General features: G+C 42.2%; 1 protein-coding gene across 5 annotated transcripts in view; it reads right to left on the bottom strand.

Annotated features, from left to right (window-relative positions):
* WDTC1 (WD and tetratricopeptide repeats 1) overlaps positions 1-12226 on the bottom strand; it is a 66454-nt gene extending 54228 nt beyond the window's left edge. For 4 of the 5 annotated variants that reach the window (XM_045035363.1, XM_023258354.2, XM_023258359.2 and 1 more), the window contains exon 1: positions 12086-12226. The gene's annotated coding sequence lies outside the window, so the exon portion shown is untranslated. Of the gene's footprint in view, positions 1-7881; positions 8017-12085 lie in introns of all 5 variants that reach the window. The other variant, XM_023258355.2, reaches the window with a different exon arrangement.
* Between the last annotated feature and the right edge of the window lie 113 nt (positions 12227-12339).

Raw genomic sequence — 12339 nt, 5'->3', positions numbered from 1 at the left:
CTCTCTAGCTAAAGTACAAAGGGTTGAACATGGCATCTTCTGTCATTACAGGCCAGCTCTAGTTGATACTCAATGATAAGGAGGAAGAAGGAAGCCAGTTTCTGAGAGTTGGGAATGTGAAAAATATAAAATGCCTATGACACCAAGGAAAATATATGACATAATGTTATAAAGAAAGCATGAACTGCCATGTATATTGATACACTGCCCAAAAGGTATTCCATTCCTAGAGTCTAGAATGTCTAGCATGTCGCCACTTAACCCTATCCCTTCCACAGACCTTTAACTCGGGCTACTGGGAAACTTTTTTCCACGGGCATCTCTGCTATTACAAAGGAAGCTAATAAGAAAATTCAATTAACAGCTCAATTTGGAGGAATTAATCTACTCCATAATGCAAAGGGTACCAGTAATATAATAGCCTGAGGTTAACAAGCCTTAGAACAAAGTACGCCTGGCAAACGTTACTCATCTGGAACCAAAAATTGAACAGTAACATCCAAATAAACATGAGGAAACACCCATTTCAGGTGTGCCACAGTCCTTGTTTGAGTTAATGTAGCAGAAAGGGAAGTGGACTTAAAATACTTAGGCACTTGGGCCTGCAGTCCAGCCCCCTCACTGTACCCATTAGTACCTACTTAGACAGTTATTCGACCTTTCTGAGTTTCAATTTCCTCATTTGTAAAATAGGGATACTCACTTATTTCAATTAGTTGTTGTGAGGAATAAATGATGAAATATATATGAAGGTACAAAATAGTACCTGGATTACAGCAGGTGCTCAACAGATGTTATTAGCCAAATCTGAATTCTAGTAAGACTTGATAGCTCCTGATCTATGCTCAGTGGCATGGTTACAACATTTCTCTTACTTCCTTCCCTACCAGAGAGACAAAGCTGACATTGGGGATTCCATTGTAGTATGGTGGGGCACAGAGAATGGGATCTTTCTCACCTCTGCTAGCTTTGAATTGCAAGATCAGGAGGAAAATGGTGACTTTGCTAAAAACAAAGAAACTCCATTCAACAGTCTGTACAAGAATGGTTAGGGCAGGATTATTCATAACAGCTAAAAGGTAGAAACCCAAATGCCCATCAACTGATGAATGGACAAACAAAATGTGGTGTTTATTGTGTCTATACAATGCAATGTTATTTGGCCATAAGAAGCAATGAAGTGCTGATACGTGTTACAACATGGATGAACCCTGAAGACATTATGCTAAGTGAAAGAAAGCCACATGTTGTATATAGGTTTCTCCTGCTATCCAAAAGCAAAGTGTTCCTATGAAACCTATCCTAAGCTGCAAGGGCATAAAGTGAAGAAGCAATTACCATCAGTTTATTAAATGGAAAAAATTTTTTGGCATTTCCAGACCCCAAAAATAACTTCTCTGAGGCTTTTCTGATACCATCTTGCTAAAGGATGAGCAAAATAAATAAATAAAGCACACTGTATTTTATAAAGCACAGATGCTCACAGACACAGTTCAAAGCTATGGTGGTTGGATGCTGAGTGTAGTTCCCAGGGTGGAAGCTGGGAGGAGCCACTCTTGCCACTCAGGGTGCACACTGCCACTATAATAGGCTCACCGCAAAACAAATGCTGAGCACTATATTTGATTTTCACCCTTTTCATAAAAGCAAAATTCCCCTTTGGATTCTCTTCGGTTAGTGTAAAAGGTACTAATGTAGATCTTTCGTAAAAGTGAAGTGGCATAACATGAACTTTCAAGAATCGAGGGATATCTATAATTCCATTTATATGCAAAGGCCAGAATAGGCCAATCTATAGAAATAGAAAGTAGATTTATGGTTTCCTGGGGCTAGAGAGGACTTTAAAGTGTATAATTCAGTGGTATTTAGTACACTCACCATGTTATACAACCATCACCTCTAGGTAGTTCCAAAACACTTACATCACACCAAAAGAAAATCCCATACCTATTAAGTAGTCAGTCCCTCTTCCTTCCTCCCTCTAGTATCTGGCAACCACCAATTTACTTTCTGCATCTATCAATTTACCTATTCTAGATTTTTCATATAAATGAAATCCTACAATGTGTGACCTTTGCGACTGGCCTCTTTCACTTAGCATACTATTTTGAGGTCTATCCATGTTGTAGCATGCATCAGTACTTCATTCCTTTTTATGGCTGAATACTATTCCATTGCACTGCTATATCACATTGTATTTATCCACTCATTCATCTATCTGTTGGTTGTCATGAATAGTGCTGCTATGAATGTCCATGTACAAGCATCTGTCTGACTACCTGTTTTCAATTCTTTTGCGTATATACCTTGGCGTGGAATTGCTGAGTCATATGGTTATTCTATATTTAACTTTTTGAGGAATTGCCAAACTGTTCTCCATAGCAGCTGCACCATTTTACAATTTCACCAGCAATGTAAAAGGTTCCAATTTCTCCACATCCTTACCAATACTTGCTTTTTAAAAAAATGTATTTATAGCCATCCTCACGGGTATGAAGCAGTACTTCATTGTGGTTTGATGTTTCTTTTTGAGGTGATGAATATGTTCTAAATTTGACTGGTGATTGTTGTACATATCTGTGAGAATACTAAAAACCACTGAATTATACACTTTAAATGAGTGAATTGTATGGTATGTGAATTATATCCCAATGAAGTTATTATATTTTTAAAAAGGAACTATTGATACCAGCAACAATATGGATGAATCTCACAGATTCTGAGCAAAAGAAGCCAGACTTAAGAAAGTACATACTGGGGGGCCTGGGTAGCTCAGTCGGTTAAGCGTTTGACTTTGGCTCAGGTCATGATCTCGCGGTTCCTGGATTTGAGCTCTGTGCTGATGGCTCAGAGCCTGGAGCGTGCTTCAGACTCTGTGTCATCCTCTCTCTCTGCCCCTCAGTACCACCCCCCCTTTCAAAAATAAGTAAACATTAAAAAAAAAAGGTACATACTGTATGATTCCATTTACAGTTGACTCTTGAACAACACAAGTTTGAACCGTGTGGGTTCATTTATATGTGGATTCTTTTCGATAAATACAGTATAGTACTGCAAATATATTTTCTCTTCCTTATGATTTTCTTAATAAAACTTTATTTTCTCTAGCTTACTTTAAGAATACAGATATAATACATATAACATACAAAATATGGGTTAATTATTTGTTATCCGTAAGGCTTCTGATCAACAGTAGGCTATTAGTAGTTAAGTTTTTCAGGAGTCAAAAGTTATATGCCAATTTTTGACTGCCTGGAGGGGGTTGGGCAGAGTGGGTGCCCCTAACCCCCACACTGTTCAAGAGTCAACTATATATGAAGTTCTAGAATAGGCAAAAATACAGTTAAAAAAAAAAAAAAAGAAGTGTTGCCTGAGTGCATACAGATTAATAAGAAAAGGAGCCCTGAGAACTTTCTAAGTGACAGAAAAGTTCTATATATGAGGGGAATATGGCTATATAGGTACTGGGGGTATGGGTGACATGAGTATATCCATTTGTCAAAACTGTACAATCAAGATTAGTGAATTTTAATGTTGGTAAATTTTACTTAAAAAATAGAATGGAGGAGGGGCGGCTGGGTGGCTCAGTCGTTTAAGTGTCCCACTTTGGCTCAGATCATGATCTCAGGGTTTGTGAGTTCTAGCCCCGCATGGGGCTCTCTGCTGTCAGCACAAAGACCACTTTGGATCTTCTGTCCCCACCCTCTCTCTGCCCCTTCCCTGTTCATGCCCTCTCTCTCTGTGTCAATAATAAACACTTAAAAAAATAGAATGGAAGTGGAAAGCAAAGGAGGTATAGATAAAATACGAATGGCAGAATGTTGACAGTTATTGAAATAGGATGACAGATAAATGGGGGTTCATTATTCTGTTCTATTCTGTTTACTTCATATGTATTTGGAATCCTCTCTTATCAAGTCCTTTCAAAAATCTTTCTTTCCTATTAAGAGTCACTCAAAACATGGAAGACTGATTAATGAAACAGAAAACTGTTAATCATATATAGTTAAAAAATCACGTTCAAGACATATATGTGACCATCTTAGCCTTAAAGGGAAAAAAAAGACAAACCAAAAGTGTACATATCTACAATGTTATAACAAGAAGGATATGTGTTTGGGGTGCCTGGGTGGCTCAGTCAGTTGTGTGTCCAACTTCGGCTCAGGTCATGATCTCACGGTTCACAAGTTCGAGCCCCACATCGGGCTGTGTACTGACAGCTCAAAGCCTGGAACCTGCTTTGGATTCTGTGTCTCCCTCTCTCTCTGCCCTTCCCCTGCTCATGCTCTGTCTCTCTCAAAAATAAATAAAAGCATTTTTAAAAATTAAAAAAAAAAAAAGAAGGCCAGGCATTAAAAATATGCCAGTGGTCTTCTCCCTGGTAAGACAACAGGTAACACACACACACACACACACACACACACACACACACACGTGTGTGTGTGTGTGTGTTACATACATTTTTTTCCTGCCTCAAAATCAGAACTTATGAAAAATATATATATATTTTTTCTTTCTGTTTCTCTGTATTTTCCAAGTATTCTATTGTGAACATTTATTGTTCTTATAGTAATATAGAAATAGAAATAGCCATTAGGAACCAGCTTTGGACTGAAAGAAACCTGAGTCTAAATCTGGCTCTACTATATACTAGGTTGTGTGATCTTGGGTAAAATTATTTACCTTTAAGCTCCCGGGTTTTGTTGGTTTGTTTGTTTTTTACCTGCCATGTAGGTATATGAAGTAATATCTACATCATAGGGTCACTGGGAACATTAATAAGACAATGCATTGCAAAACACTTAGCACAATACCTGGCATATGGTAAGTGCTCAAGAAACACTGGCTACTTTTCATTTGTTACACAAAGATAATAATAGCACCTACCTCAGGGCTGTTGTGAGGATTATATGTGATAACTGGCACACTGGAAATACTTATTAACCGTGAGTGACAGTATTATTTGCAATAAGAAAAATTGTTTAAGAAAAGCCTCCTCTCAAAAAATTAAACATAGAGTTACCATATGACCTAGAAATTCCACTCCTAGGTATAACCCAAGAGAAAGAAAAACAAATGTCTACACAAAAACTTGTACATGAATGTTCTCAGCCCCAAGGTAGAAACAACTCAAATGTCCATCAATGGATAAATGTCCATAAATGGACAAATAAAATGTGATATATCCATATAATGGAGTATCAATCAGCCATAAAAAGGAATGAACCACTGATTCATGCGACAACATGGATGAAACTTGAAAACATAATATTATTTGAAAGAAGCCAGTCACAAAAGGCCATATATTGTATGAATCCATTTACATGAAACATCAAGAACAGCAAAATCTACAGAGAAAGAAAGATTAGTGGTTTCTTGGAACTGAAGAAGAAAATGGGAGTGACTGGGGTGGTGGTGACAGCTAAAGGGTATGGGTTTCTTTGGGGCATGATGAAAATGTTCTGGAATTAGATAGTGGTGATGGGTGTACAACTTTGTGGATATATTAAAAAGTGCAGAATTAAAATGGTAGACTTTATGATACAAGAATTGTATCTCAACTATAAGAAGAAAAGTCCTCAAACCCTTTTCTTCTTTTCTCTGCCTCAAAATCAGAACTCACAAAAATTTAGCTCTCACTGTTTCCTTCGTCTGTCTCCTGCCTTTAACTATAATTATTTTGTGGCTTCTCTTCTTTAAAAGACTAAAAGCATCCTGAGGGCCAGCTCTTCATCTGATTCATCTACTGAACCTCCTAGGTCTCCAAGGAGTGAGGTGGGCTTAGCAGGTGCCAATGAGTACTTGCTGAATGAATGACAGCGTGACTGTCTTGCATATGTACAGCACTTTGTAACTATCAGAGTACTTTTGCTCATGCTTTTAACTTGAACTTCGTAACAATCCAGCGAGGAAGCTAGAAAGCTATTTTCATCCCCGTTTAACAAGGGAGAACTGAAGCACAATGCTACTGAGGAAGAAACACTGGACCGGAATCTAGGGTCTCGTGCTCCAGGCCAGGCTCTGCCTCTAAGTGTCTTAAAGACCCTGAGTGAGGCGCTTCACTCTCTCAGCCTATTTCCCCATCTGCAAAGTGAGAGGTAGACTCTAAGATGAGCTACAAAATCCCTCCCACTATCCTGTGATCCTAAGGACACACTGCCAGGTAGCAGTAGAGTGGAGATGGAACCCAAGTCATCTGTATTCTTTTTCCTCTGACAGTGCCTCCCACTGTAGAGAGATGTCCCCAGCTAGAGAGACCACTGGCCCCCGCCCCCTTCCAACATCATGAATTACGCAAAGGATGTATGCAAGTTTCCTTTCACTCTATTTGCAGTGGTTTACCTACTGGAGCAATCCTATAAAAGAGAAAAACATGCACTTTCAAAGCAAAAAGGTCACTGGAAGTGGCATAATAAAGTAAAGAATTGGGTACTGGAGTCTGGCAGACCTAAAGTTCAAATCCCAGTTCTGCCAACTATCTTCTGTGTGACAACATTTCTAAATCTCAGCTTTCTAATCTGCAAAACAGGATGATAATGCCTATCTTCACAGAGTGAAGAGCCACACACATAAAATGCCTGATATCAAGCCTGGTAAAAATTAAAAAAAAAATTCTTTTAATGTTTATTCATTTTTGAGAGAGAGAGACAGACAGACAGACAGAGCATGAGCAGGGGAGGGGCAGAGAGAGAGGGAGACACAGAATATGAAGCAGGCTTCAGGCTCTGAGCTGTCAGCACAGAGACTGACATGGGGCTTGAACCCATGAATCACAAGATCATGACCCGAGCTGAAGCTGGATGCCCAACCGACTGAGTCACCCAGGTGCCCCACCTGGTAAAAAATATTTAGTGAACATTCAAATCATTTCATAAGTGTTATCCAACAGATTCCTCATAAACCTATGAAGGTAGGTACTATTATTATCCTCACTTTACAGATGAAGGATCTAAGGCACAGAGAAGTTAATTTCCCTAAAGTTAGTTATTAAATGGAGAGTCAAACTAAATAGTTCGACCCTAAGACCAGGTCACTGGCCACTGAAAAATAGTTATTGTCTTTAATTAGATCATGTCTAAGCAGTCTTACCTAAAGGACACCATCTCTTAGCATTTAGGTTTTTTTTTTTTTTCAACGTTTATTTATTTTTGGGACAGAGAGAGACAGAGCATGAACGGGGGAGAGGCAGAGAGAGAGGGAGACACAGAATCGGAAACAGGCTCCAGGCTCTGAGCCATCAGCCCAGAACCTGATGCAGGGCTCGAACTCACGGACCGTGAGATCGTGACCTGGTTGAAGTCGGACGCTTAACCGACTGCGCCACCCAGGCACCCCACTTAGCATTTAGGTTTTAACTAAGCATTTAACTTAGCATTTAGGGTTTAACTAAGGAAGCAAAATCACCTAGACTCTGACGGTCTCAGACACAAATTTCAAAAGTATATTTCAAGGTCATGGACTAAGTTGGCGCAAGGACAGCATCTGGGAAAGGTTTGGTTGGTGGAACAGGCCCATCAGCAAAATGTCTTTGGAAAAGTTCTTTGCCATCTTCAAGGATCCTGGCTCAAATGATTCTATACGGAGTTGACTAAAGCCTTCTCTGTGAAGTCCATCCTAAGAAATGCTTCACTTTGGGCGCCTAGGTGACTCAGTCGGTTAAGCGTCCGACTCTTGGTTTTGGCTCAGGTCATGATTTCTTGGTTTGTGCGTTTGAGCCCCACATTGGGTTCTGTGCAGACAGTGCAGAGTCTGCTTGGGATTCTCTCTCTCCCTTTCTCTCTGCCCTTTCCCTGCTCTCCCTCTCTCTCGCTCAAAATAAATAAACTTAGAAAAAAAAAAATAAATGCTTCACTTTGTGGGAAACTCTGGAAGAAAACTCACCTCGATGGCTTCTCTGCATGAATGGGTTCTGTACTGCCATTCAAGCTTTGTGAAAAATCTTTCTTGATGTTTTCAGAACTTTGCTTTGCAGTGATTATAGCTACTTTATCTGCCTTCTCCTAGGGCCACCATTACCTTAAGATAGTGGAAGGGAACAGAAAGAGAAAAGAGAGCATATTTGGATAATGCTGTCTTCTCTCACTGTATTTATGAGCATCTGCAGTCTTGGATTTTGCCCTTAACTTGCATCTTTCCAAACTCTGCCTGATTCAAAGTATGCCTCATAGGGAAGCCTTTGAAGTTTTACCCTCTAACTTTCCTCCTAGCAGAAAGGTGAAGGAAAAGTAAGCCAATCAATGTGGAAATGCTTCCTTTCCAATTCAACGGCAGCTGTGTTACATCCAGATGTCTGACTCAAGAAGGAACCAGGTAAGCCACTGGCACCCAAACACTCAGGTCTCAACTGGTGAAGTTCCAAGACCAGAAATGCCTGATTCCCATTCTGAGAAAGGCTCCCTAAAGGTTCATGGATAAGCACAGTTTAGAGCTTTCTGAAAACAGAATCTTGGGGTTATGAACAAGGATAAAATTTTGCCACCATCCTGATCCTAACACTGCCTCCGGAGAGCCCCTAGACAGCTACCTGGGTAAGGTCGGATCCTGCTCTGCCCCACTCCCCAAGGAAATGGGGTTAATACCTCCCCAGATGGCTACAGGGAGGATTAAGGGTTATTATTCTTGGCATCCAGCTCTATCACAGCTCTAGCAATTGTGACCTTGTCCATTCTAAAATAAGACATTAAATGTAAAAATGCAAACAGTGATCTCTGAATCTGACTGTATAGTGGGGTAAGGACTTTTTTTCCCTACAAGGCCTTTGACACTTCCTCCTATACTCCAATGTGTTGGCTGAATCCTCCTCTCATTCAGGCCTCAAGTTTTTAAGGTATTAGTCACTAATGCCATAAAGCCCTTGAAGGGGTTAGCAGCTATTACAAATAGCACAAAGAATGAACCCCAAAATTCTCAGGTCTGAATTCACCCTAAAGAAATAAAGTGGTACCTTTTTATCCCAAACCCAAGCTCTCAAGGGCAGTCAGTGACATTTAGTGAAAAGTGTATATCATTTAGTACTCATAAACCCATCGTAAGGAAGGTACTGTCATCTCGTTTCACAGACGAGGAAACTATAGCTCAGAGAAGACACACAACTTACCCTATGTTACACAGCGAAGATGGTACAGACAAAGGTTCAAATATCAGCCCTACTACTACTAACTGCGTAACCTCTAGCACGTTTTTTTTAACTTTCTGGAGCCTCCATTTCCTCATTTGTAAAGTGGGAATAATAATAATTCCCACTTCATAGGGGATTTGAGGATTAAATGAAGTATTGTAGGAAAAGTGTCTAACAAGTGCCTGGCACACAGTATGTATGCAATATGCGTTAGTTTTTTTACAGATCACAAAAACAGGAGTTTGACTCCATTTCCATATAATAATAGGGTTTAAAATACTGAAAGACTACTCAGTCAAATTACCTTAATAAGTATGAACTCCTCTAGTATATCCTGGATAAGAAGTGGCGAAGCCTCTGCTTGAATACCTACAACGATGGGTAACTCACTCCCCCACAAGGTGGCCCATTTTGTTTTTAGAAAACAAATTCTCTCCTCTCCAGCCAATATGCACCCTCTTCAAATTTCCATCCCTTGATCCTAGTGCTACACCCTGGTTTGATTTCTGAACATTTCCTTTGTTAGCTGTGTGACCTTAGACAAGTTATTTAATCTCTCTGAACTTGTACCTTCACATGTATAATAGGGAAAATGATTTCTGCCTACCAGAGCAGTAATGAGGGCTAAATTAGATAAAGTAAAAACACCACCTAGCACACAGTCCAACATATCAGGCCCTCAATAAATGTCAGTCACATTTTTGAATGCATTCTAATTGGTAAATACCTCTTAAAGTAAGTTATTCATAATTAAATGTACCACCAAGGGATTGGTTTCTGATGAAAACTGTCAGGAGTTTTGAAACTTAGGAGTTATGGGAGTCCCTCTGCAATGGCGGCCCAAACATGCAGTGGAATCCAGAAAGGTAAGGATGAAAGAAGAAAGGAGTCAGGATCACTCAGTGACCCAAAAGAAAGATAAGTATCACCATAATACACGTTGTCTAGGATTCCCTCTCTGAGACCCAGGACTGCACACGTGGGCCACATTCCCTAACTTAAAAAGAAGAGAAGAAAATAATTAAAAAATAATTAAAAGTCACAGTTCTGGGTCTTTGTAGCAATTGGCCTCTCAAAATCCAAAGATGTTTAGCAGAGGGCTTTAAGATCTTCAGTCGTATACTTCCAGATCCTAAAGTCTACATGTGTGAAAAAAACCCCTAATATGATGTCCCATGAGTCACTATTGAGTTCCTTTAAGCTAGAAAATTTGTCAGCTGCATGACAACTCTAAAACCCAAAAGTGGCAAATCGCCAATGTTAATACCATCACCACAATCATTACACATATTCTTTCTTTCAGTAACTCCAAGGTAAAGAGTCTCAGGCAGACATATGAGTTGTTGTTCAATTATTCTTCAGAGGTGACCCAAAGCACTGCTTCTACAAATTGAGATGTGGCTTGAACATAAGTGCCCCCCAATAGGTCAAAAGAGGGAAGGATAGCAGGACCCCAGTATTAAAGCAGCAGGATCACAGACTATGGCAGAAAAGGTTGTTTCCCATCTGCCAATGAAATCCAACAACCTGTAATGAAGATTCACTGTTAGTCTCAGAGTTAGCCCAAATGAGCCTTACCAGTTACTCTTTGGTCTGTGATAGAGGATCAAATTATTATACTCAACAGCCAAGATTCAATTCAATCTCTTTAAAAATATAAGAATTACAAGGAAGAATAGGCCAAAACTCAAACCAGAAATAGCCTTAAGTAGTTCCTTCACTTAGCGAAGAGACTGGCCACTCCGGAGGGACTTTAAGGTATAGAAAAGCTCTGTTCAGACCACTGAGCATATCTGTGCCCTAGGTAGGGATTTCATAATGTTTTTGAGTCAGGAGGTGTCCTCCGAATAGTTTTCTTCTCAAAACAGTTCCAGGCTCTGTTAAAAGGGAACACTTAACTGCCACTTTACTCTGATCATCTACCCCATCCTTGCAAAGAATGGGGAAGTTACAGCCACCCGATCAGGCTTCTAAACTCACAAACCTAAGAGGAAAACTTTAAAGTTGCTCTACCACTACCTCAGGAAGTTGAAGGAAGTCACCGAAAAAAAGGACTTTGAGGAAAATAGTCAAATTAGGCAGCCAGACTTTAGTCGTAAGTCCTGACACGTCTTTTCTAGAGACCCTGGTAGTACACCTGCAGAGGAGAGTCAGAGGTCACTAAGCAAATTCAACCTGGCTGGCAAGGGGGAGGGGGGGGGTGCGACCCACTGCAGCCTTCAGTGACAAGAATCGGATCCTACTGGTTCAACCTCTCTTCTTTTCCACACTTCCTATTTCCCTTTGAGGTGGGTACTGAAGAGCTCGTTCCCAAGTAAAGGCCCTCTGTATGGGCGTTACAGTCGCCTGGTGGAAACACCTTGGCAGACTTCACCTTGGTGCCAGGATGGGCCACTGAAGGCATGTGCAGCTGCAAGAAGCCTGACCACGGACGGACACACGGGACGGACGGACGGACGGACGGACACACACACACACACACACACACACGCACACACACACAGAGAGCGAGAAAGAGCGAGCGCGAGAGCGAGCGAGACAGAGCGAGAGCAGGAGAGCAGGAAACTAAGAGAGCAGGTCAGGTCAACGTAGCCCTCCCAGCACTTCCACCTGCCCCCTTCTTCCTGAGACCCGCGCCAGATCAGATGTCAAACAAAAAAGTCCGCAAAAAAGTCCCGTGATGGGACGACTTCCACCTCTCCCTTGGCAGAGCCTCCCTGAGCCTCCCGCACCACCCACGTCCCGGCCAGCCCTCCATCCCCACCCCGCCCCCGGCCCACTGTGCCCTTCGCCCCAGCGAGGCCTGCCCCCTCTCGGGACACCCCGGAGCCCCGAGGCAGGCGGGCTCAGGCCCCCGGGCCGGCAGGGCTGCGGCCGGCCCAGAGCGAGCGGCCCGCGTGCCGGGGCTGCGGGAGCCGGTTCTTGCTTCGGCGCCCGGCGAGGGCAGGGGGCGGTGGCTACCCGTACCTGTCAGGCCTCTTCCCAGGACCGGCGGCGGCGCAACTTCAGGAGCCCATGTCCGTCCGGGGGGCCCGGCCCCTCTCCCGGGAAGGGGGGGCGCGGATCCCGGGGAGGGGGCTGGGGGCCCGGGCAGCTCTAGCCCCTTCCCATGCTCCCCGCCCGGCGCCTGGCCCGGGCCGGACAGCGCCTCCGCCCGCCCCTGCGCACCGCCTCACACCCGCGCTCACACACACTCACACTCCCTCGCGCGCTCTCACACA

Source organism: Felis catus, chromosome C1 (assembly GCF_018350175.1).
Source record: "Felis catus isolate Fca126 chromosome C1, F.catus_Fca126_mat1.0, whole genome shotgun sequence".
Taxonomy (NCBI): Eukaryota; Metazoa; Chordata; class Mammalia; order Carnivora; family Felidae; genus Felis; species Felis catus.
This window is presented reverse-complemented; position numbering and strand designations above follow the sequence as displayed.